The sequence below is a fragment of the Lasioglossum baleicum genome, chromosome 14 (genome assembly GCF_051020765.1).
Source record: "Lasioglossum baleicum chromosome 14, iyLasBale1, whole genome shotgun sequence".
Classification (NCBI taxonomy): Eukaryota; Metazoa; Arthropoda; class Insecta; order Hymenoptera; family Halictidae; genus Lasioglossum; species Lasioglossum baleicum.
The window spans coordinates 12,745,154-12,771,971 of record NC_134942.1 but is presented as its reverse complement, the minus strand read 5'-3'; the positions used below and the strand labels follow the sequence as shown (position 1 = coordinate 12,771,971).

At 39.3% G+C, this 26,818-nt stretch overlaps 1 long non-coding RNA gene across 1 annotated transcript; it reads right to left on the bottom strand.

The window, feature by feature from the left end:
- Positions 1–1,429: 1,429 nt before the first annotated feature.
- LOC143215619 (uncharacterized) lies at positions 1,430–25,979 on the bottom strand. The gene is made up of 3 exons (XR_013010404.1): positions 7,828–25,979; positions 6,830–6,973; positions 1,430–5,754 (listed from the first exon to the last, which is right to left on the bottom strand). It is a non-coding gene; the product is annotated as an uncharacterized LOC143215619 (long non-coding RNA).
- Positions 25,980–26,818: the final 839 nt, after the last annotated feature.

Here is a 26,818-nt window from a genome sequence, read left to right as displayed (position 1 = left end):
GAAAAAGAATAAAAATAATTTGGCCTTGTATTCTTACTGTTTCTCGGTCTCTTGAAGTGGTTTCATCGATATCCTTTGCAAGGAAGAAATCATTTTCTTTTCTGATTATTCAATTCCTTTATCCCATTCTTTTGTCGTTCGGTGCTTTTGTTTGGTATATCTGTGTAATGCCGTTTGCTTGCGGTATAATAAATAACAAGATCGATTCTTCCTTTAAATGTATGTCGATGACAACTGGGAGCCCGAGTGTAATTTATGAATATAAATTTTCCTACGATTTAAACTTTAAGAGAAGACACGTTTATGTATACGTACGGCACGATATAGCGTGTCGATAGTTTTCGCAGTATAATACAAAGAAGACTTATGAAATAATGTGATATGAACGATGGATTCCTGTTTTCTCTCGTGAACGATTTAATTTTGCAACAATAATTCTCGTGACAGGGCTTCATATTTCCGTCGAAATTCGACCAATTCCGATGCTGAAAGCCGAGGTTCAATAATATTTCAAATAATTCCACCCTTTGTCGCGTGCCGAAGTACAGAAAAGTTTATTGCGCTTATACTTTCAGCGATACAAACGGATATATGATTCGTTGTCCGCCATGCTAACGTTTAATCACCATGTCCTGTTCGTTTGAAGCGAAACGAAAATCCGTATTTATGTCTAGAGTGATCCCGTCGAAATACAAGCAAGGTGACATCGTTTGGTACTCAATGAAATAAATAAAAAATATTTGGTTAACGTAAGTCCATGAATTAATCTCGAATAAGGTAAATTTTATCCTGTTTTATCAAATTTGTTGGTATATTAACTCTGCGTAATACACGAAGGCTTTATTTATCGATGCTCGTTTCTCCTTATTAAATTATAAATAATTTCAATATTTGTATGACGTGTGTCAATGTTAGCATACATTATATATCAAGAGAATTTTATGGATTTGTTAAAAATGAAAGGAACATTCGATCAGATATTCAAGTTATAATATTGTATATTTATTAGGAAGGAACAAACAAAGATCAAATTATTTATTCACAGGTTTATTAAAGAATTGGATATGTTATTGAATAAATCTATGAATAAATATCTTAATTTTACTTTTGAATATTACTTTAAAAACATTCAGAATTTTTATGCATTTGTTACAAATGTAATGTACACTCAATCAGATGCTCATTTAATTTTTGTTTCTCATATAATTTTATATTTATTAGGATGGAACGGTTCGTAGTGTTTTTTATTTATAATTCATAGTTAAAATTAACATATTTATTCATAGGTGTACTCGATAACGTGATAAATTACCTCGAAATTGGCAAAAAGTAATGGAACACAACACGTTATTGAATAAATCCATGAATAATCTTAATTTCATCTTTGAATATTAATTTAAAAACACTACAAATTTCACAAAGCCAAAATATTAATTTAGAACACGTTTCTAAAGTACGTGTGGTGAAAATAAACATTTTCTACCTGAGTTGCAACAAACTGACGTGAAATGGAAATTTATTTTCTATCTGAATATGCTTAATAGGTTGAAAATAATGTAGCAGCATGTTTAAATTTTTCTAATACGTGCTCTACTAAAGATACTTATACAATCAATTCTTATAAAATCATTTTTATTATTTCAATCATTGTAAAACAATCAATCTGGAGCCGGTCATTTTGACCGGTGGTGGAAGGTCTAGTGTTAATGCTTAAACATTGATTACAAACGATCGATTTCATCTAAAAAGAAAGGCATAACATTCATATTAGTTAGATTTTTTTAAAATCTTCATCAAAAGTCTGGGGATAAAATCCCTTCAACAAGAACCAAATATTCGTCTAGTTCAAGTACCTAGCAACCGGCGAAGAAAGATTTTATTTTCCCAAGAAACCGCAGTCTGCAAAAACGATTAATTTTTTCCACTCAGAAACCTCCTTCGCGGCGTTCAGAGAACGCGCGTCTCGTCGGGTCGGAAAGCGGTTAATTTCGAAGCTGTTCAATTTTTCGTAACCGGTCGACGACGACGACGACGACGGCGTGCGGGTGAACGAACCCGCAGATTGACCCGGTAACCCACAACGACCCGCGTCCCGGAATAAACACCGTTTAAGCAGGCTGAGCATCGACGAGCGAGAGGAAAGAACAGAGAACGGTGCACGTTTCGACGCCGACAGCGACGCCGAACGTCTGCGTCGGCATAGACGTCGAAGAACAAACCGTCCTCCCTCCTCTGTGGCACCTGTTTTAATCACCCTGAAAACCGAGTGATCCCATTGATGGGCGGCCGAAAGCCGGAGCAAGATATCCACGCCGATACGCGCCGGTACCCAATATCAGTAATTCCTTCGTGGCAGTTTCACGAAGTTTCTCGGGTCACCCTTCGTCCATAAAGCGTTTCTCTCGTCTCCATCGTGTAGAAGGAACGACGGGAATAGTGCTCGCGTGGACTGGGACGCGCGCGGGGTTGTACGTCCCCCGACTCTGCTGGCGGACAGGGGGTGGCGAGAGGGTCGAAGAGAGGGTAGTGGAAAGGTTCAACTACGAGAAAGAGGCATAGAGACACGCCGGATGTGCCGGTACGAGAGAACGAGCAGGAGAGAACTGGAAACGGGTAGAGGGACGTGGGTCGACGAAGGGGTGGTGAATGGGGGGGGGGGTGGGAACTGGGGGAGACAGAGGGTGAACAGGCGCATCCCCTTGTGCCGATCCATACGCACCCCAATATCGCCCCCGGGCCGTGCAATCACGGCATACAGAGAATGGGATGAGATCCAGCCGAACCAAGGGGTAGGGGATCCTGGACGAAAGGGGATGGTGCGTGCGTGTATGTCTGTGTGTGTGGGGTCGAAGCGGGGGAGGGGCACGGGGATGGGGATAACGCTCTGCCGTCCACCCCCAACCCACCGTTGCCGCCAATTGTGCGTCGTTGACAGGCCTGCATCGGGGAAAAACTTATTGTTGCGCGCGGAAAACCAAAGAGAACGATTCCACCCCCGGGTGGAGGGTGCCCCGAGCGCCAAAGTTACGGATTAAATGCCTGGCGATAGGGGTGAGGATGACTCCGGCGACTTCCTTCCTCGTTCCTTTTCGAGCCGCGTGATCCTTCGTTTCTCTTTCTCTTTGTTCCTCTTCCCTCTCTCTCTCTTTTTCTGTGTCTCCCTCTCTCGCTCTCTGCTACGCGAGCACTATTTACGTTCGAATTATTGCGATGAAAAGGACGATCCCGCTTTGCGGCCGCCGGTGATTGTGCTCATGCCGCGGGACGCTGTTTCGGGCACCGGCTCTGTTATGCCAGCGGAAAGTATTCGATCGAACGCGTTTAGGGGTTGCGGAGCGGGAATTGCGAACGGACGCGGCGAGCATTCCTTATCGACGAATTTCCGAAATATTAATTTCGATCGTCTGTCGGGGGGACTTATGGATAATCCAGGAAACAAATTCCTTTTTGGGGTAGGTCGGTCTGAACATTCTGCGAATTGCTCGTTGGAAGTGGCACATGTTGCGTTCATATTACTGCTAACTTTGCTTTTTACGAATTTGGTATTCTGGAATAAATCAGCACTGGGCGTTCCTCAGTGATAATGGTTTTACTACTGTGATTCAAAATACAACCTCGAAAGGGGCATGCTCAGCATCGCATTTTGCTGGACTTATGGTGACAATATTATGTATGTCTGCAGATGCATATGAACGTTCATATAAATGGTTCAGAAAAGAAACACATGAGCTTGCGAAGTAGTTGGAGACAAGCAAAATTACTATTTGTGTTATCAATTATTCCAACAAAATATCCCATACATTCCTTTAAAGTGTAAAATTATAGTGTACAATAACTAGACTGCGGATCTCTTTATGCTAAATAAAAATTGTCTGCATGAATTGCAAGAAATTTAAACCAAACTGATAGTTATTTCTTCCCTTAATGATTTTGATAGAGGAGAAATAATACATTGGAATTTTCAATTTTTTAAATTTTCCTACAATTTTGAATTTCATGTACTCTATTTTTCCATAAATGCATAAAGATCCGCAGTCTAATAATAACGAGTCAGACTCATCATGAACGATGACGAATTTTATCAATGTTTAAACATTGAAGTAAATGTAGTCGTGCACCGAATAAAAATTTTCTTTTTGCTTCTATGAAATTATTGAAGGTAAAAGAATATATTAAACGCAGTGGCTGGAAAAAAATCATGCGAGAAGGGGTTGAAAATGACTAATTCTTTCGGCAATATTTTAAGTGTTTGAATAATAAAAAATTTTGTTGATAATCCATTGATTTGATAATCCACAAGGGATGCAATATTAATTATTAAATCGTTTTATTATTTTCACTAGTAACAAATTTGAGCTACAAAAAATAGTCTATACATTTTTTAAAAATAGATAAATAAGTTTGAGAACACTATGATAAACACCCTTATGCACGGAAAATTCAAAGGTAAGATACGGTAGTATTATAGCGGGGAAAAATTCACCACGCTGATTGTCACGATAAGTGACATCGTCTATTATTTAAAGATTGAAACAAGAAAATATTCCCACACCGATGTTACTGAAATAGCTACAGAAAAAATGAACATTCTCTCGTCGCCAGTTATTTCGAAAGCGTGTAATTTCCTTCTGGAAGGGTTGCAGCCCCGTATGAAACATATAATGATTTAGTTGCATGGCCAAATAACGGGGTTGGCGGGTAAGGCAGTGGTACGTGTCCAGAAGTTGGAGGTCGGCTGATCGTTCTTTCCAGTTGACATGCACAGCGGGGACAATGCATTACCCAAAAGCCCCTTTTCGACTTTTACTCATAATCCCCTTAGACGTGAGCCTAGCTGCGAAGATGGGAAATGAAAGGGAACCAGACCGAGGCCGATTAAACTTACCCTCCTCAATAAACATGGGTCTGTAATTATTGATATTGGATACTTACTTTTTTATGCAAAATTAAAATTGTCTCTCTCTCTCTCTGCGTCAATTCCTAGCCGCAGAAACTAAAGACACATTTACTAAATCATCGCATAAGTTCGTGACTGATTATCATAGATTTTATAATTGTAGAAAAAGAAAAGTACCCTTTAGAATTTAACCATTGAATTTTATTTTCAAATCGGGCAGGAACTTATGCTATCATCTGATATTTATTTTTTGGTAATTGTACCAAATATTTTGGCTGCTCTTTACTTTACCGGACTCAAAATTTATATAAAAATACTTACAGGGTGTATGCAAATGATCTGGGAGACCACACCCTTCAAGGTTTTCCGTTATTTTTGGGACACCCTGTATATAAATGAGGTGTAAATGATCGCAGTATTACAAACACTGCAATTAAATGTTTTTACCCGTATCGACATCTGTTCAAATCACAGAAGAGGTTTCGAAAGGAAAATCTTTCGGCAAAAATGATTAGTATCGTAAAGCACGGATCCCCCTGTATACTTTATTACGGTGAAATTTGTAGCACAGTTTGTGCAGGCTATGAAAGCAAAGAGAATCCCAAATCCTTTTTTCATTACCTGGACGGAGGTCGCAACCTGGACCGGACACCAGGGATATTGTACATCAGCAGTTCCCGCAAGACGTGCAATTTAATCGTTTACCCTTGCGACAAAGGGTGCTCGTCGCCATCTCAGGACGCATTTCTGGTTACGTTTACGGCAATAACTACGGGATCATTTCGCAGACACAGGGTACAGGCATGTAGAGATATCCGTATACTTGCGGTCGGTTTTCATTTTGACCCAACTGCTCCCTGAAACCATTGAGCCCCTAACTGTCCGCACTTTATGAGCCGTCAAGAAACGCGGCGAGACGAAGAAGAAGATCCTCCTGGTCCCAGCTACCGTGGATAGTCGAAATTTTCTATTACATCATGCTTTCTTTTTAGAAAAATTCTGGGATTTTTAGCTTTTAGCAGGTTTATTTATTTTATCGTGTTTTATTGTGAGAAATAAAAATATTCTGCATTGATTTTGTGGGAAGCAGGAACTAAATAAAAATAGATTTCATCCCTTAATGGTTAAATGATTATAACCTATCGCTGTACTATATTTCACCCAGCCAATAATTCATGAACACGTTCATTGACATTTACATGTTACATGACATATTTACAGTTACATGAATAAATACATTTCTTCGGTTGAATTAAATTTTACCTAGACTGGGACAGTTATGTTAGTTTTGAGTAGGTGTATTCCTTTTAATTAAGCCTCATAATAAATTGTAAATTCAGTACATGTTTGACAGAATTACTAATAATGTTGGGCGCCAAATATTTTATTTTACAAATGTGGAGATTATAAAAATGCTTTTGTGACTAACTATGTTAATTCTATAAAATTATTTTTAAAGTATGTTAATAATATAAAATATGCTTGTTCGCGAGTATATATTGAAATCTCGAAAAATCTAAATAAATGCAATCTTGTTACTTTAATATAGTTCTAGTGTTAAATATAAGAAACTTCATTTTAAAGATTTCAGTTTGTAGATTTTAAATCTTAAGTAAAGACCTTTAGTGGTATCGGTAAAATGACGGCATTCTTCTGACCTTTCCACCTACGCAAAACTTTTTTCGCTTAAAAAATTGCTTGAAAAAGTAAAAAATTATGAAGGGTATGGTAAATTTCATTTAATTTAATCACGTTCCAATTAATATTTCAAAAATATGCTTTGAGTTCTCGTGGTTGGAGTCAGATTGGTTTAAAAATAAGTTACATAAATCAGTATAAAAGAAATTTAAAAATTTGCTAAAAGGAAGAATATACTAATATAATTAAAGATACTCTTAATGCTTTGTTTCTATGGGTATGAAAGGTACTTACAAAGTGTTGGATTGTGCGAGTGGGGGATGGAAATTTGTCACTGGCACGTTAGCCGCCAAGAAGTCTCGACTTTACACCCTGTGACTTTTTTATGGGGATATGTCAAAGGCAGGGTCTTCCTCCCTCTGTGTGGATTTAAAAGATCTGAAACAGAGTATCGCGCAACCGCTGTCGCTACAGTTGATGATAATCTATCACCGCATCTTTCGCGTGAAGTGGATTGTCAAAAGTGTGTATTGCAATAACAAGAGTAACTATAACACGTCTTTGATAATGTTCATATAAATTGGATTAAGGTACACCTCAAAAATTTTAAACAAACTATGCTTTCCTAGTAATAGCTATTTTTATAAAAAAAATGTGAAATTACAGTCTTTTGAATAAAACTACCCCTATCGTTTTTATCTTGTATAAACCTACACAATTAGTATAGGATAATGAAACTGGTTTCATATTACATGCATTTTCCTGTTATCAATCTTGTAACAATTTTACAAATGATATTTATCCAGTTGAGGGATAAATAAATTACACCAATATCGTATAATTTTATAATTTGGCAATCAAAAAATCAAGAGCTCAATATATTATATGGTGAGGTACACGGTTCGTATGGTATTAAGTGCATGTAGTTCATAAATAAATAAAATTGCATTCCCTCATGTTTAAAGTATCTAAAACAGAAAATGCTCTGATCCAAGGAGCGTATTAGCTTTGAATACAAGATTGTCGGTAAGTGGTGAATACAACACTGGTACAATAACAATAACAGTAATAAAGAGCTCTCGATTCGATGCCAGCAAGTGACCAAACAGTTCAGCACACAAGCGTACATCTCGGAAGCATCCGGGTGTTGATCTTGGAACAAAAGCGAGGATGCAGCATCGGCGTCGACCGAAAGGGACCAAGAAAGACGGTGCGCACGGTAAGGAAAACATCGGAAGCAAAGGGTGGAGAGACGCGGCAATAAATAAATGCTCGACAAAATCAGGCCTCACCCCCGTATTTTCACCAACACGCATCCGCACAGATATTCGTACACTTGTGGTCCGTTTCCATTCTGACCCAACCGCCTCCTGGAACCATCGGCCCCTAACCGTCCGCACTTTATGTGCCGTCAAGGGGGTGAGAAGGAGGCGAGGGGCTGACAGAGGGGGCGGTAGAAGGGCGCCAGGCAACCCTCCTAACTCTCTAGCCCCGGGGGTGAACGTGGGCTGGCTCATGGCTCAGGGACGATGGGCGAAGCCGGGGGGGTAACGCGGGGGTGGCAGAGCTGGAAGCAGGAGGGCTAGGGATATTACGGACAGGACGCCGAGATATCCACCCCTTCGTCCGACCTTCTCGAGGGGCGAGCGTTCGGGGGTGGAAAGGCGCCCGAGAGGCGGCTCAGGGTAGCAATGGCTACGATCCTCTCGCAATCAACAAACAAAAATTGCTACTCGAATTCCTTGTTCCTTATTCGTTCACACTCCTCGATCAAGTGACAGCACGCTATCTTTAATTTCTCGAAGAATAGAAGTTACAAATGGAACACACGGTGTTGTCATTGTTACGGGAAGACGGAACCTGAAGTTCTTTTCGTTGGCTGTCTGAACAAGCAGAAGAAGAACAGAAATCCTGAAAAATGATAGCACATTTACAAAGTTTACATATTTGATATTAAACCTACCGACCATCAAAAGTGACTGATGTGTAGTATTATAAAAATAACAAGATTAAATTTCACATTTCAAGAAAACACCTTTACAATTTCAATAAAAGTCAAATAAAAATCTAAAATGGGTCATTTGACACCTCGTGGTAAGGTTTAGTATTAACTATTTATAATTGTTCACTTTTTATACCAAAAATTGTGGAGTATAACAGCTGACTTATTTAAACTTTATGTTATATTATAGTATTGATGGGGTTTAGAAAAATCGAGAAGTTACAATTTTTACAAGTTACTAGATATGATGCAATCAATTTGCAATTGAGAAGTTTTTTGGCTCTTTTTTTGGCAGTGTCGTCAAATCAAGAGACTATTGTCCCCGCTGTACCTTCCCCTTCGACGCCGCTATTCCCCCACTCTTGAGCCACTGCTCGCTCACGTGTGCATGTGTTACAATGTTACGTGACTAATTTAGTACTGGCAGAGAGAGGGTAACTTAACCCCCTCAATTCGTGCTCCCTCCCCTCATCTGACGAATCTGTTGCAAAGTAAGTAACATAAGGGAATTGTAAATGTTACCATTTGCAATGGGTGTGTGTAAAAATAATTCAGGATGTTAATTCTTTGTTTGCGCCATCTAAAATAATAAAATTATTACATACATATGCATTAAAATAAAAGTTCCCAAACATTTTTATCTGATCCTTTACGTCGTCCTCCACTCTACCTTCAGCCCTTAGCAGTTTCAGTCAAAGTGGTCCGGGCATAAGGATATTTTTTAAGTTTCGGGAATAATTCATGAGAATGTGAATTGGTGAAAACGGTAGTAGGGTTGCGTCTCTTGGAAAAATGGTAAATGTTTGAAACTAGAAATGGCTTATACCCTTCCCTAGGTTGGCAACAGAGCAGAGTGATGCGGTGTTCCGAAACTCCGTGGTCCTCTTCGTCTTCCAAACACCCTGCCACCCTATAGCCAGCACCCACACACACACAGAGAACTCGGACACATATACAGGAACGCGCACCGCTCTGACGTGCAGCACGGTTTTAGCTCAAGATGGAATGCTCGTACCATTTCTCCGTGAGTACACTCGGGGAGGGTGAAAATGTTTTCTGTCCTTCCTTTCGGCCAAGTGATATCTTCGTCATCGAAGAAATATGGATTTTTTCCGTACCTCGGGAATTACACCTTTCTGTGGCATCATTAACGTTGCTGCTCGATGAGTCACCCCCGTAAGCTATCATGCGCTTTGATGCTTCGGTGCGATTGTAGTTTTACGTTGGATCTTCGACTGGTCTTCTCGTTCTCTTTATCGCAGCGATTCTGTTTGGTGGTTTGGATGAATTCTGCGATAACACTAATGATATGGAGCTAATTAGAACACTTGATTGTTATTAGTAGACTGCGGATGTTTATGCAATTTTCAATTTTTGCAGACGAATTTTGAGAAAGTGGAATGAAACAGAATCTTATTTCCAGTGGTAGCAGCATTTGCAGTTTAAGGTGAAATAAATCCTAATTTTTTTATTCAAGCAATGAACTTCAATCAATAAAATGATTGAAGTTCATTGCTCAAATAAAAAAATTAGCTTTTATGTCATCTTAAAATACCGAAATTACTTTCTTGCCAACCCAATAGATTCTGTTGAATTTTTATATTCTACCCTTTCTTGAACATTTTCAGAAGCCATTTGTGCATTTGAGCATTTAGATTTTTACGTTGCGACGAAAGTTAATGTACACTTCTCTTGCTAAAGGGTTGAGAAGGTTTCAAGAAAACAAACAGCGTTTCATACCTTTGTGATTGCATGCTTAGCGACATTTTGCTACATCGAACACTTGGTGATTTCTTATTTACATGAATACATGTAATTCTTATTTCTTATTTACATGTATAGTTCAATAAATAATTATAACTTTCCGAATGTTGATCCACAAAGAACTGCAATTGAAGAAAAGACAACGCGTGTCTCTCGTGGACTTAATGTCCCCTAAATTAAGCAGAGTAGGTGCGAAGTGCTCGAAGCTGCTAAAGTCCTCCCTTACCACTTCAACCCTTCACTCCATTGAAATCTCTGAAGGTGCCTCGGTGTGCCTAATCATTCTTTAAAGTTTCACCCTGGCGCTAATTAGCCGAAGAGCCGAAGCAAGGAACTAAGGAGATTAAAAAATCCGTGGAGGAAGTTTACCCGGCAATCTTTGTACGGTGTGCATCATTTATCCGTGCTGTCATCGGTTAATTAAGTACCCCCAAAATCATGATCATCAGAATCTACTGATCCGTGCATGCTCCTCTATCTTTCCTGTAATTCGAACGTATGATATCAAGAGAATCATGTGTCGCAAATATTGAGTTTGATTGTATACACGATTCGTAGATCTGTTTAAATCTAATTATCGAAAGCCAATAGGGTTCTTGATTAATCAGAAATAACTTCCATTTTCATTTGTACGGTTTACATCGGGTCAGAACATTCTGCAATTAATACTCATCCATTACACGTTCTCAATCGTTATCAGAGTTGGTAATCGTTGTGCAGTTCGAACGTTTTCATTGATGCTGTCGATTCTTTATTATTCATTAATTTTTCAATACCTGTGGCGGAAGTTAATTGCATGCCAATCCACTGGAGTCGATATTTTCAACGTTAAGAATGATCGTGTAGACAAATTCGCTTGGAGAGGTGCGAACAGTTAATTGTGTGTGTTTATTATTAATCTTCTAGAGTGCTATCAAAATTTTGATTTGTCGAACTCTGCTGAAATTAATTAATTAACACTATTTATTTGCGTAGAATAATTTGGAGTTTCAGATATTATTGTGGTTGAAATGACTTCGTATTATATCTTCGCGTTGTGCATGATTAGTTTAACAATAATATCAAGTACATTGAAAGTGTAAAATACGAATTTTTATTATGGTACTTCGTTTTTCAAGAACATTCATATAATTTTAAGATTGATCAGGAAGACGAACAAGTGGAATTTGTTCGACATTGATTGTTCACACGAATTAAATGCACTTAACCTCACTTTCTCTGTGTAATGCCACACATATTTTCACATGCTACTGTATCAATGAAAATATTCTACCCCTCATTTCCTAAATGCAGTGAGAGAAAAAACTGTCTAAACAATACCAGTACAACGTTCAATTAAAAATTATTCGTGTCAGTAATAAGTTAACCAAGATCTATTTTTATCATTATTACAAAACATGTATGATTTAAACTATTTTCGCGGTTTCCAATCTCAAACCCGTTCTTAAATGCATAATACGCAAGCTTTGCTACATCGACACACCCAATAAAATATTAAATAAAAAACAGGCCAATACTGTGCGCGTAAAAGACCGCACGACCGAAGTGAATGAACTCGGCGTCCCCGAGTTTACCCGAATAGCATTTCACCTCGGAGCGTGACGGATCAGACTCATTCACTGCCCAGCAAAAACGGTGTACACGGTGCGCCTAAAGAAGTTTGCACTTAAAAAATTGTTTCGCACATCGCCATACCCGCTGAGGACGTTTATTTAGGTAAGCCAGATTGCTCTAAACGCGGGAAGCTGCTTAGTCCGATAATAAGTGATAAGTTCACCCCGGGTGTAATTAGTGGGCGCAGAGATAACCCGAAACTGCCTCAAAGAAAATATCCTCTAATTGCCGTGGGGGGTCGGTGGATAAGCAAGCAATCGAAGAAGAATACCGCATTGTGGCCGCTAATGGGGCGCTGCGGTCCTTATTAATTTTGACACTTTCGACTTCCCCCGCAGCAGAGCCCACATACAGAGGCGACCCTCGTCCTTGTTATCGACAGTGCGGCTGCATCGAGCCTGTTCCTTTTTCGTCTTCATCCCCCGATCCCTTTGAACGGTCGGACAGCAAAGAAGAGAGGGACAGACTGCTGGTAAGCCGGCCGGGCTGAACGGAGAGAGAGGATCTCAGCGAAAATACATCGTCGTTGTATATCTTCCTTGACCGTCAGGGGCATAACTCTAGGATGAGTCAGTGCTTCTTGGACCGCACTGGACCCACCCTCGGTCTTCTTCCACCTCTATGCCCGACGCTGCTACCAACTTTGCCGCCCTCTTCTCGCCTACCACCCCCTGGAGCCATCAGAGTAGAAGAGCGGAGCAACCCTCTGGCCTGAACCTTCATCAACGGATCTACCGACCCCACCTTTATCAAGAACCCCCAGTCCTGGGAACCCCTTTCGTTCCCTTCACCCCTTCGCTCTCTCCCCCCACCTTTCCCTATCACTATTCCTGTATTTCACTGCTACCCCGCTCGCGCGCGTTTACCACATTCTTTCGCCCTCCGACGACTTCACGTTTCTCTTGGTTCCTCTTTCGCTGTCAGCCTCTCCTCCGCTTTGCGCGCTTCTTCCACTCGTCCTCTCCATCCACCTCCCGACGTCCACCCACCGCGCCACCTCCACACCCCCGTTTTGCTCCGGTTGCCGTTCCACCTCGCCTCGTGCTCTTCTGCTTCTCCATTAAAGCCCTGCGCCCTGTTTCACCCCTCGGACTCTAGATTAACGGAACCCTCGCCTCCGTTACCGGGGAAAAGGGAGTCACCTCGACACACCTAGCCCCGGGAAGGTGTCGTCGCACGGATCGCAAGATAAAGTACGAAGCACAAGTTGAATATAGATGCATCGGGTACACCTCTTAATTTTTTAATCCCCTTTAGAGGACGCGCGCCGTGTAATCTCGGCTAACGAAGTTGGGGATGTTTCCGCCAAGACTCAGACGAGGCTCCTACCATCCCGGCAGACACGCTAACCCTTCCACACCGGCTTTTAATATCTTCGGGAATGGTAAAATACATTAATTTATGGTTATTTAGCGCTGCCGCGCCGCTCCTCCGCGCCCCCTCGCCTACGCGCGCCGCATACTCGTCAGTAAATTGTGGATGTTTATGCGAGATCACGGCTTTAGATATTAGTTCAGGGGAAATTTTTCTGTGCTCGTAATTACTGTGGCTTTTTAAATGATTTCAATGGTCCCAGACATGCGAATTAATTGTTTGTTCGGATTTGTCAATTAATTTTTGCATTCGCGCATCCAGTGTAGGCTGGCCACTGCGAAATACAAGAAGGTTGATACTCTCAGCGTCATACATCTTAACTTTTCAGTTTTTATTTCGTTAACTCTAATTAAAAATTTACCTATTTACCTTTTGTTTCGTGTTGCAAAATGATTGAATTGTTTTTCGATGTACTGTGAGATGTATTTGTTTAAAATGTTATTATTAGACAGCGGATGTGTATGCAAAACAACATAATAACAACTTTGTTGAAGTGGAAGTTCATTTTCTTTCTTAATATTTTCAATAGATTGGAAATAATGTAAGAGAATTTTTAAATTTCTCTAATAGTTTTACTTTTTTAAACTACACCTACTCTTTTTTGTCATAAATTCATAAAATCCGCTATCTAGTTATTATCAATGATAAATTACAGACTCAAAGTGTGAAACAAAAATTCATGAAATATTATCTTGGTATCTTTTGTGCAACTATTTCTGAGGGTTACATAAATTATTTTGATTATATGGAACTTTTGTTGGGTGGGCTAAGTGTTGAAAGAGAATTGCATTTTAAGGAAGTTGAGTGGGTTCAATACAGTGTGGAAGAAAGTGGAACTATATGTTTTTTTCGTAAGAACTTTATAAGCTGTGAATATATGAAAATGACTAACCAATTTCTAACAATGGCAAACTTTAGTATAATTATTAGTAGCCTGCGGAATTTATGTGCATTTATAACAAAAATGAATAGGTGAAACACAAAACAGTATAAACATTTGAAGAACTTCTTATTACTTTTATGTTATTATCGATCTATCAGGCGTATTAAGAAGGGAAATCAATTTTTATTTTACTCCAGTTTGTTGCAATTAAGGTTGAAAGTTATTAGTGTATAGTTTGTAGGTAATCAAATGTTACAAGCATTTTTCCCCAATTATGATTTAATTATGAGCAAATTAATTTAAATTACAGGTTCGATGTAAATTTTGTTGCCCCAACTAATTTATAATTATATGGAAATGTTATTCAGTGGATTTTTAAAATAATTTCAAGGAAATGAAGTAAATAAATTTCATATTTAACTAACTTTTACGCGAATTTAAATTGTTTAAGGATTTATTTAAGCTACGTGAAAATTTTGTTTATCGAAAATTTAATAAAATACATATTAATTTGCTTTTTATATAGATTTAAATGAATTTAATAATACTGATAAGCAAAATTGATGTTTATAATGATGTACTTTATAGTTTCTTCAGTCTACAATAATTTTTCTATTTGTCAACAAAGGGATTAAAGAAATTTTTAAATGAAATCTGAATATATTCAATCCTGTTGTGTGTAATGGGACAAATCCTAGTCCTAGTGTTAAATTCATTAAAAAAAATTTTAAATCTTATAATTAATCGATCCCTAGCACTTGAACATATTCGTGCATGTATGTCTTCATTACCCGGAATTATGGTTCACAGGCGTCAAAACACTTGCGAAATGAGTGAGTAGAAGCGAACTGTTGCGAACAGGAAATGAAAAATGGACGTGTCGTTGATAGACAACGTTCTACCGCGTGAATCAGTATTTTCGGTTCAAGGAAAATCGGTCGAAGAGTTTTTCGCCAGCGATGTGTGGTTAAGAAGGGTGATACTGGTTCGTCAGAAGTCTTAAGGTGCCCGACACAGTGCAGCGGAGCGTCCCTAAAAGCGCTTTTAACGCCGGCACGCGAACAAAAGTGTGACGCTGCCTGTCCGACACATTTTCGGAAGAGTCGTTTCAATCAGAAACCTAATATTCTTTTCCAATTTCGAGCCAATCGATCCGGCGGTCTGGTTGAAATTCCCTTTGCCACACGCTCCCAATCCACACACATCCACAGTGCACACGATAAATCGATAGCCACCAACGCGTATGCGCGGTCGCACACATTCCACGTGAAACGTAACTAATTACCGATGCCGTTATTGTAAAAGTAATCGTTGGTTACCGCGCGGCAAGCTCTTCTAAATATCAGTGAAACGCCCGAAATGTCGACTCGGATACATCGACGCGACGCGCGCGCGGTCGCGCGAGATCCACGGACCCGATGGTTATCGGATCCGAGTTGTATCTAGCCTATAATTAAAAGTTTCATCGATTACTGGATCTTGCTGCCGGGAAGGAACCAGATTTAATGAACACGGCCTGATGAACTAATGGTCTCTGAAATATTCGATTCCTCAACTCGACGAACTATTGCGCTTTTGTTTATCGAGTTTGCAGCCTCAGGTTGCGCAAAACAATTTCATTTGTCAAAGAACCACTTACGAACACGTCATTAAGGGTTGTTAATCTACAGGGTGTTTCTTTTATTTTGACCAGGGACCAAAAGTAACAGTTATTCTAAAATTTTCTAGAATAAAAATCATGAATAAAATGTTGATTATTATTGAAATTTAAGATAATGTACACAAAATATAAAGAAACAAATTCGAAGAACAAAATGATTAAAAAATATCGATTTTTATACTTTTTGGTTTCAAATAACAGTTATTAGTGTTCAAAAAATTGGATCCTCCTCGATAACTGCTATAGGTAAAGAGAAACTGTTTCGATTGCTCAAAGAAGTTATCGATGAGTGAAGTTCATTTCGATCACTCATAACAGTTATCAATGAGAGAAATTAATTTATATCGCTCATAACAGTTATCGATGATCGAATTTCTTTTCACTTGTTCATAATAATTATAGATGAGAAAATTAATTTCGCGGTTGCTTATTTAATTATTGAGTTGTCTACTCTTTTTCGGATGGAGCAGATAACATTTTACCAGCAACAAAACGTCGGAAGCGTGTATTTAAAATAGGAGAAACAAATGAACAAAATAGGGATTATACATCGGTATTGAAACAGAGTGAATAGATAACATCCGATGAATATTTTTTTACGGACTGCGACCTAATTTTCCTTCCATAGTTGGAAAACATAAAATATTTGCAAGAGTAAATGGAAGTTAACCACACTATGGAACACATCGATATTTCAATCTATTCATTAGAATGGGACGTTTCGAAAAACCAGTATAAAAACACAACGATTTGAGATTTGATTACATTTACTATTATAAGAATTTAGGAGATAGAATAGCGTTATTTAGCACGATCATGCCGCAGTGACCGTTCAATATGGCGTCTATTGGTTACCACACACGATGTACTACGTATTTGGTCTACCGTAGTATTGATGAATCCAATAGAACATTCCAGGCTATAACTTCTTGGATGTTCGGTAACACCAATACAGAATTTGTTGCAAACTTAGACCATATAAATAATACGAACAAATGCAAATTAATATGTCATTAATAACATAAGTACATGTGGAACAATAGTGTTGATGGATCCAATTGAACATTCCAAGTAAACTTCTTGGATGTTCGGCAACACTAATACAGAATTTGTTGCAAACTTATGCTATGTAAATAACAGAAAGAAATGCAAATAAATATTTCATTAATAACATAAGTACATGGAACAATAGTGTTAATGGATCCAATTGAACATTCCAGGCAAACTTATTGGATGTTCGGTAACACCAATACAGAATTTGTTGCAAAATTATGCTATGTAAATAACGGAAAGAAATGCAAATGAATATTTCATTAACCCTTTGCACTCGGTTGTCCCCTCTGAGAGAGGCAGAACTAAAAATTGCTGTACCATTATTCGAAATATTGTTTACATTATTAAACATATCGGTATCTAATCAATTACTAAACATTTACGTATTGTATGAGGTATTATACCAATTTCATATCCATAAAATTTCAAAACTCATAGGGAATGGAAATATTCCAGATCAGAGGAAATGTTTAATTTTCCAGTTAAAATAGCTCCGAGAGCAAAGGGTTAATAATATAAGAACAATCTCTACATATTTTTGGAATACTTCTGAATAGTTATATGACTTGAATCCATTTGTTTCATATAACCTGTTGCTAACCAAACAATCAGTATACAAGTAATATAACAATGGTCATGATTTAAACCGGAAAATTACGTATTAACATCGTATTAAATAATAAATGTGATCCGCGGTATTAATATTTACTGCAAATAGAACTGCAATTCTCTATAGAATTGTTAAATTTTGTAATGACCATTCAACTAAAGCCTCATTTTATTCTCTATTTTTCATATCACATTTTACGTTTACAAAATCAAAATATTAGAAAATGTTTCTTGAGACTACAGTCAAAATGCGGGTTCCACATATTTTATTTTGTTTACACACGTTTGTGGGAAATAATTCAAAGTCCTGAAAATAATTTACAATTTTCTTCAACAATGTTTCGTAAGAATTTAGAAACAATGTAACACCTATCTAATGTAAGCCACATGTAACAATATTGTACTTGCTAAATAAACCACTCGATTTAAAGCGATAATAAATAGCAGATGATTGCAGAAGTTCGTACCCGATTTGAAAATAAAGTTCAAATTTTAAAGAATACAGCTTTAGTAATCAATTATACTGGTGGTATTAATTCTCTCTCTCTCTCTGGACACTTTAAATAAAAATATTCTTTATTTCATATTTGTGCAGAAAATGTGTATTCTGCTATGCTAAATTAATCTATAATGTAATGTAATCTATGATGTATTCTATAATGTTTATACATAATATTTTCACATGATTTGGTTTGTAAATGTTTTAAAATTTTAATTTAAAAGGACTTAAACTGTGTTTTTATTTTTGTTTTTGGGCCTGGCAACACGAAACATCGCGTGATGTGAAATAGCCAATCACAGGATGCGTGGATTCATCGTAACAACCAATCAGGAAGACCCTGACGGTCTTTACAGTTTCGTCATTGTTTTAGTCAGGCATCGTGTTTTCAGAAGTGAGGACCTTAGTAAAGTTTCTAAAAGTATGTATAACGACTATAAAATGGCTTCGAGTACCTTCGAGAAATTGTATTTAATTTTTGTTATATTAAAAGTATGACTGTAAATGGTCTTTTTTTGCTGATTTGTTTATATAAGCGACGCCCTAAAATTAGAAAACAATGAATAGAATATAAAATATACATGATCATTTGTTAAATAAATGCGAAATTTAAGTAAAAATTTAGAAGTGTCCAGAATTAATTCTACTAGTGTACATGTATAATTTTTTTACGATTAAAAATTGTATTCGCAGAGTACAAGATATCACATGTACGACGCCGGTGGCGAACGTGTTAATACCCGTAATTCAGCGTGAAAAAAATAACAATTCGATGGCAAGGGTGTGTTTCCGGGTCAAGCCGAGGCTCGCGTGGAGCGGAGGTTAATTACTCGCCGAAAAACGTGGTATCGCAACATTTTCACGATCCGTTAATCACACGGCCGTCAATCACCGGGCTCCCAACAAAAGCACACGAATTCATGAATCACCGGTTGCCGGGAACGTCTATTCAGTGCCGCGACCCGCCCTAAGCTCGCCCCGTAGCCCATTAAAATTTCCGCGACACACGCGTGACACACCGGCGCGCAGCGTCACTTGGCGTTCCGTCGCGCCGCACCTCTCCGCGCGGCGTCGCGTCGCGTCAGGTCGCGTCGACGACCTACATTCGTAGGTGGCGGATTATCGAGAACTCGAGGTAGGAGGTAGACGGGGGTGAAGTCCGGGCTTGTAGGGGTACTCGTCGTCGTCGTCGACGACGGAGTAGTTGTGACGGTAGTCCAGAAGCACTAGATCTCCCAGTCCTGGACATAGTGATAGCACGCGTCTGCTATCTTTAATATTTTCAATATCATTAACACATTTTAAAATTCCTACTTCATGTTACATTTTTTTCCCGCGATAATATAATGACTTTTACAGCGATAACACTGTCCAACACCTTTGTTCCCTAATTACTGTTGGGTCCTTCCTATACAGTTTTTTGCGCTGATTCCGAATCTGTCCTCAATTTTTCTCCTATACGCACAGTTTTTGAGGAACATGGCTTTGAAAAAAAAAACATATTTTTCAACTTTAAACAAATATTGTGATGTTATTATAGCTCAAGTGTTTCAAAGTTTTATATACTTGTTCGGCTGTGTTTCAGAATAATACACCGTAATGTTTATTGCTAATCTAAATTATTGTATGATTGATACCGCGATGGTGAATTGGTCAATTAATTTCAAATATTGATGTGTACTAAATAAACAAATTATAGTAGAACCTGGCTGCGACCTCGTTTATTCCAGCAAATCCTCCTTCGTATTAGCGATGTTGGACATCCTAACAACTCCTGGTGGGGACTGTAGCGGCTACGTCGGACCAATACGGTGTGGGAAACTGGAGAAACACACTACGTGATTGGTCACCTTCTTCGTTGCACGTATTTCGAACCCCGTTACGTGCAACGAGCAAGGCTCTGCTGTACTTGAAATTTCATAGAATCTTTGCGATTGATGATGACAATCAACGAGGAACGCATGTATCATCCCCTCGGCAGTGACGTCTGCACAACAGATCATCATCCGCCATCTGTCCGGAGTGTAGCATCGGAGACCACGTATGAGAACACGCGTGCTTCGAATCGTTGCCGCGAATAAATTATCGATCCCCAGGCTAAAGTACAGTAGTTCACACTTAAGCGTTCGCCGCTACCCCCGCCTCCTTATTTCAAAAGAAATTAAATTTCAAACTGAGCTTCGAGTGGACCAATTGAAGCCACTCCTGTACCCAAAAAATGGGATCTCAAAATGAACTTCGAGTGGACTGATTAGAGCTTGTTACGGCTCTATCAAGTTGACATTCTCTGGTAGCTCAAAACAATTGCATCTATACATAAAACAATCTAAGAACACATCATTGAGGGTTTTTAATGCACAGGTGTTTCTTTTATTTTGAGAGCAAGCTAATGATGAACAATTCACCGCTCTACCTCCGCCTCCCAATTGCAAAAGAAATGGAATCTCAAACTGGGCTTGTAGTAGACCGATTGGAGCCCCCCCCCCATTACCAAAAAATGGGATCTCAAAATGAGCTTCGAGTGGACCGTTTGAGACCCCCTCTATTCCCAAAATTGGTATCTCAAAATGAGCTTCGATTGGACAAGTTCAAACCCTCCTATTCCCAAAAAGGTATCTCAAACTGAGCTTGTAGTGGACCGATTGAAACCACCCCCATTATTCCCAAAAAGGGATCTCAAATTGAGCTTGTAGTGGATCGATTGAAGTTTGATGCGTGCCGGATAGCTTTATCTTACTCTCACACATCCTTATGTTTCCTTCGGATGAGTTTGCACAAGCCCCCATATAAGTGTCCGCATTCGGTCCCGGCTGCTTAACCCAGACGCTTAATTATACACTACTTTACACGCCGCAGGAAGACAGGCATCAGAAAGAGAGAGAGAGAGAGAGAGAGAGAGAGAGGGGGAGAGGGAAGTATTGTAGAAAGAGAAGGGAGATCAAGCACGGGAGGAGGCGGGAAACGAGAGTGTCCGTCTCGGGCGCGCGATCCGCGAAGGTCGCGGCGACTCGGCCGGTAGAAATTCCCGAGCGGAGTCGTCCTTTTCATATGTAGCGCATGAGAGTCGGCGTTTTTATCAAGACCAGCTCGTCCTTCCCGGCGCGGAGAGCAACGAAACGTATCGCCATTCTTCTCGTCGGTTTCCATCGGGAAGCGAGCGAGTGAACGAGCAAGAAAGCGAACGCCGAGAGGCAGAGCTTCCTCCTCCTCGTCCGGGAAGGGAAGGCAGCTGCGAGAGGGTGGATTTCACATGGATTTCGCACGTTTCAATGGAACAAGGCACGCTGATGTCAACCTACCTGCGTTGGTTGGGTTCAACGCACCTCTAAAGCAACCACACCTCTACCCACCCTCGTGGAACGTTCACCACCTTCCCCTCTATTTCACCCTCGTCGACCGACCTCGCCACCTACCTACACTGCCTACCTACCCTGCTGCCACCCTACCACCCTCGTCGAGCGACCTCCATCCCTGTGAACCCTCTAACCACTCTACAGCCGACCCTATCTACCCGCGCGCGGGTGGGCGAGCGAGCTAGCGAGAGAGAGGGAGAGAGAGAAGGAGAGAGAGGGAGAGAGAGAACGCTCGCGAGCCCACGCGGTTCTACATAGGTCCATGTAGCCAACCAGTCCATGTACCGTTCGGTTACATAGGCGTCTGGTATATAAGCGAGTATGGTATCAAAATGGACGCTAGCTACAGTGGTAGATATAGTGGTAGATACAGCGGTAGATATAGATACGCGGGGATAGGCCACGGGGGCGGGCGAACAGGGACACGGGGGGCCCCGTAGGCTGGTATGCGTGATAGCACGGCTTCGGTATCTGTTATAACGCGTGGACGCATATGCGTGGATCCGTAGGTGAATGCACGTCGGTCCACGTACAGACCCCGGACCGACGCACGCAGCGGCGCGAAGTGTGTGCGACCACAGATACGAGAGAGGACAGGGAGAGAGAGAGGGCCTGGGCCGGGGGTATCGTCGACTGGGTTGATTGTAAACGCAGAATTAGGCTTCGGCCTACCGTGGGAACACGGGTTCGCGCTGATAATCACAGGTAACGATGCATCGCCATGAAATTGGGCTCCTGTCCAGGACTCCGCGCCCCGGCCCTAAAGGGACTTTGAAATATGGTCATGGCTCGCCAGATACATGACGCAACGAGACGATGGGAACGAGAGACGGTCACTGCCGCTAGGACGTACAGCTTTTACTTACGAGATGCTCTGGTACCTGGGTCACCCCGCGAGGTAACCGGGTAAACAAAAATGACCTTGGTGCGCGCGTAAACAAACATTAGCCGCGTACCCGGGTGTCTCGTGAGTAGACAGCGGATTTTATGCATTTATGACAAAAATGAGTAAATGTAATTTAAAACTGTTGCTCCCTCTGTCCCGTAATAATAGTAGCAAGTGAATATTTAAACGGGAATTATTGGCGAATGCAGCTGTAAGTTATGTTGTAGCGCAAATTTGCGAAGCCTTCGATCAAAATCAATTCATGACATCTGTCACTTGTTTTGACACGTGTTTCAATCTTTAGGTTAACCTAATTACTACGAATCATACCTTGTTTGCTAATCTCATTCGCTGATCGAAATCAATTGTTTTATTTCAGATAAACATCAACCCATTGTAAAAGTAAGATGAAAAAAACGAATTATGGAAGCAATGAAGAACGATGGCTCCAATAATTGCAAGCTCGCGCATATACGGAAGCAAATCTTCGCTGCCAAGGGATCCTACCTACAAGCTTAAAATGCAGTAACGAAATTATTGAAAAATCCAGAGAGAGAGAGTGAGAGAGAGAGAATCAATCTGAACACTTAAAATAAAAACCTAATATTTTTAATTTATTGTTTAATGTAATCTAGTTTTTTGATAATAAATGTTGCGTTCTATATTTATTTTCTTCTGCTACTATTATTATGGTACACAGAGGGAGTACATTATTTCCAACATATTAAACATATTAAATAACATTATGAAAAATTTATGGTACATGGTTAAACACTTTTTAATGGAACCTTCAAAAGCAACAGCAATTTTTATTGTGAACTAACAAGTCACCCTCAACAACGTCATCTAATAGTTTCATTTAAGATTGCAATGTGAAAGGAAACTTCTATGCTTTCTTTTGGTACAGCACAATTATTGAAAATTCTATTAACCCCTTGCCCTACGATTCATTTTCGGTTTCACAGTGATTAGAACCTTTTTGTAGATCGTAATTTCCTAAAAAAGGAGAATATTGATATAAATTGTATGTTTATATGTTCTCCAATAGCTGTATATTAACAAACCCAAAATAGAATTCAACATAGATTTTTATCAGAATCTGTTCTGAATCTTCATCACGAGTCAGACACGATATTGTAAGGCAAAGGGTTAATAGGCTTCCCGTAAGTAAAGTGTTAAGATAGAAAATAAATTTCTGTTTCACTCCAGTTTTAATTTTTATAAATTCTTATAAAATCATTTTTATTATTTCAATAATTGTAAAATAATAAATCTGGAACTGGACAATTTTGACCGGTGGTGGTAGTTTAGTGTTAATTAATGTATAAAAAATAGTTACATAAAATTGATTTAAAGGGGATATTGTGCAAAGAATGAATAATTAAGGATTCGTGATTTGTCATATTTCAAAAGTTTCACATAAACACATTAAGTAAAATCAACTAAAATGAAGTATGAATTACAAAATGTCGAACCACATTCCCCACCTTGCCATCTTAAACTGGTGAATTAAATTTTAACGATTACCAATCTGTACGTACGTATGTGTCGTGTGGGAAAATGCTTACTTCCAATTGGTTTTTGCTCAGTTTGCTACACGGGAATGCCGTTTGAACCACGTGATTTCCAAGTACATTGTAGAACCGATGCAATTAATCTTCTTTACCACGGTTCGGAAAGTTCCTTTGCACGCTACAAAGAAAACGCTCATCTGTTTCTTTATAATTTTCCGAGCGCTCCGCATGCCACACTAATTCCAGGCAAGCACGAGGGTGCGTAATTCAACTGTAATACCTAACGGTGGCAAGGGGTAGAGGGCTGGATGCGTGTACAGGATTGAGTAGCGTTACGTGGGGTGAACCGACGCGAACAAATATATTAAGACAAGCACGAGACCCTTTCAATTTGACGTTTATTATATTTTTATAATGCCGTGAATGTTCCCACCCCTTCCAACTTTCGCGGATTTTTATCTTTTATTTATCGTGTCAAAACGCTCAAACCGGCCGTTTACAGAGGAAAAATCGTATGAATTTCGAAATTCCGCAATAGAGATCGGCCACTTATGGAGAAAAAAATACCCGGGAACTGCTCCTCGTACTCGTGATTTTCCGGTTTACGCATTTCCTCGATTTCGCGATCGCTCCGCGAGTGCGTAATTCAAATGCACACAGGATTGAGATCTCGCATCGACGGGTTTATGATGGGCACTGATAAGCTCCCTATGAAACGTATTTCGAAATACGTTTGACGCTGTCCGTACACTGCTATCCTTGAAAATAGTGAATATGCCCTAATGGCACACACAAATTTTGTAATATTTTTTTAAAGCGGTACGAGAACCTCGTGTTTCTATTTTTTACCAGATTGAAAAGTTAACCCTTTCAACTCGAAGCTGATTCTATAGAATTCGAACATCATATATGTAAAATCCTTTTTATTTAAAATTAATTTTCGGCGTCAATCTTGGGAAATTATTGAACCCGTAAATTTAAAAAATGATGCAACTTTGCACACAAGTAGAATAAGTTATGCCTGAAACAACCCTATTTATGTCGTGCTACTTATGGCATTAAAGGGGTGAAATCAACCCTTGATCAAATTTCAATATTTTCTTATTCGTGAAATATGTTATTCAAATGATGTTAACAAGAAGTTGAAACAAAAATTGCATGGGATTATTGTGTCCATTAAACTGTGCAAAAAAATTGTTTTTAATGCATTTCTCAAAAAAAAATGAAGAAAAATTCTCAACTTATCGATCAGCAGAATGGCAACAGTTAACAAACGTGTTTCAAAAGTACTGTGTAATAAAAATACGTAGCTCGTGTAATTTTGACTTGAATAAAATTAATTTATGCACTCCAAATTCCCATAAATATGTGTGCAATATCCTAATAAGAAAAGATTAATGATTCCTCTGAAAAAATTTCTAAAACTTTGTGAAAAAAAACGTGAGAAGAAGAACATAAGAAGCGCGAAATATATTCTAGTTTTTTTGGGGGGGAATATTATAGCGCACATTCTACAGGTAAGAGAATTTAGTAGCATGTAAATTCAGCTCCCGGCGGACAATACATCCACTGAACTCCAATCGGCTGCATCAGCCGCGTGATCGATTCAACAGCGATCGAACTCTGCGAACTTTCGCTCTCCATCGGCCGCCCTGTGAAACCGCCGCCTCTTCTATCAGCCGCAACTTCAGAATCACTTGGACCGACTTCCGATCAGTGGAGAAATGGGTGGAACGTTTGCATTTTTCTTCATAATTTTCCAATGCGTTTCAATTTGCATCTCATACACAGAGTCGCGTCTATAAATCACATTTCAGAGAAATATCTTCGAGTTCTTTTCGCTTAGGTCGACGCTGCTTTTAATTATACGTACAACGTGACGTTACGAAACGTTAATTTATCTTTATAGTTTCTTATGTTCTAAATATGTAACAGTGACATTTATCAATTTCCTTGCAGTCGTATTATAGATTTAAATTAAATGAGCATAGAGCTTGATGAATTGTATTTTAGAATTTATAAATTACGATGGATTTTTGTGTCTTAAAATTTATTGACTATCATGAATTTGTAATTTAGAATTTATAGACCATGTTCACGATTGTACTCGTTTATGCATTTTATTTATGCATATTATTTATACATTATTTATGTGAGATGTGTAAGATTGTACCATAGAGTTTAAACAATTTTAAAACAGCATATTTTTTGCATTTATAGCAAAATTGAGTGGATGAAATTGAAAATTGTTGAAAAATTATACGGATTGAAGATTTCAATATACGATTTCACATGTAAAAAGTATGAAATAATTTCCATTTAATTTATGTGAATACACACGAACTTAAATACAATACAATCTTTTCGGAGGCGGCGCAAAATTGAAAATTTTCGACACTGGAAATTACGAAAATCCTTAAATTCTACATGCTTTCACATATTAATGTATCTTCCAAGTCCAGCATATTCCAAGGAAATCATAATCAGCAACATCTGTCGTTTGGAAAATTTTCAATTTTGCGCCGCCTCCGAAAAGATTGTATTGTATGTAAGTTCGTGTGTATTCATATAAATTAAATGGAAATTATTTCATACTTTTTAGTGCATAGAGTCTACAGATGTAGAAAGAGCATGCACCACCACAAACTCATCTATAAAATATTACGTATACGTGTAGACCTGCACAGCCTAACAATAACCGACGCGACGCACGTCAGTCTTCTTCCAGGAGTAGACTATAATAAGCGGTAGTTGGGTGTGACCTTTATCAGGGAGGAAAAAAAAATTTGTCGAACACAGTGCTCGCTGGTAGCCTGTAATTCAGCTGTATCTAACGGTGGTCGGGGGTGGCGGATGGCTCGGAATGGGTAGGTTTCACAGGGTGGTCTAGCTGGGCAGAGTCGAAGGTGGGTGGATGAAGAACGTAGAGGATAAGGGGTGGCGGAGGCCGAGGGTGGCGACGTTGTTTGTGTGTCAGCCGCGTTGGGACCCTCTGCCCATCCTCCGACCCCCTCAACCCCTTAGCAGCCCGGTTTCCCACTCAACTACCCCCGTAGAGTACAGCAGGTCCGT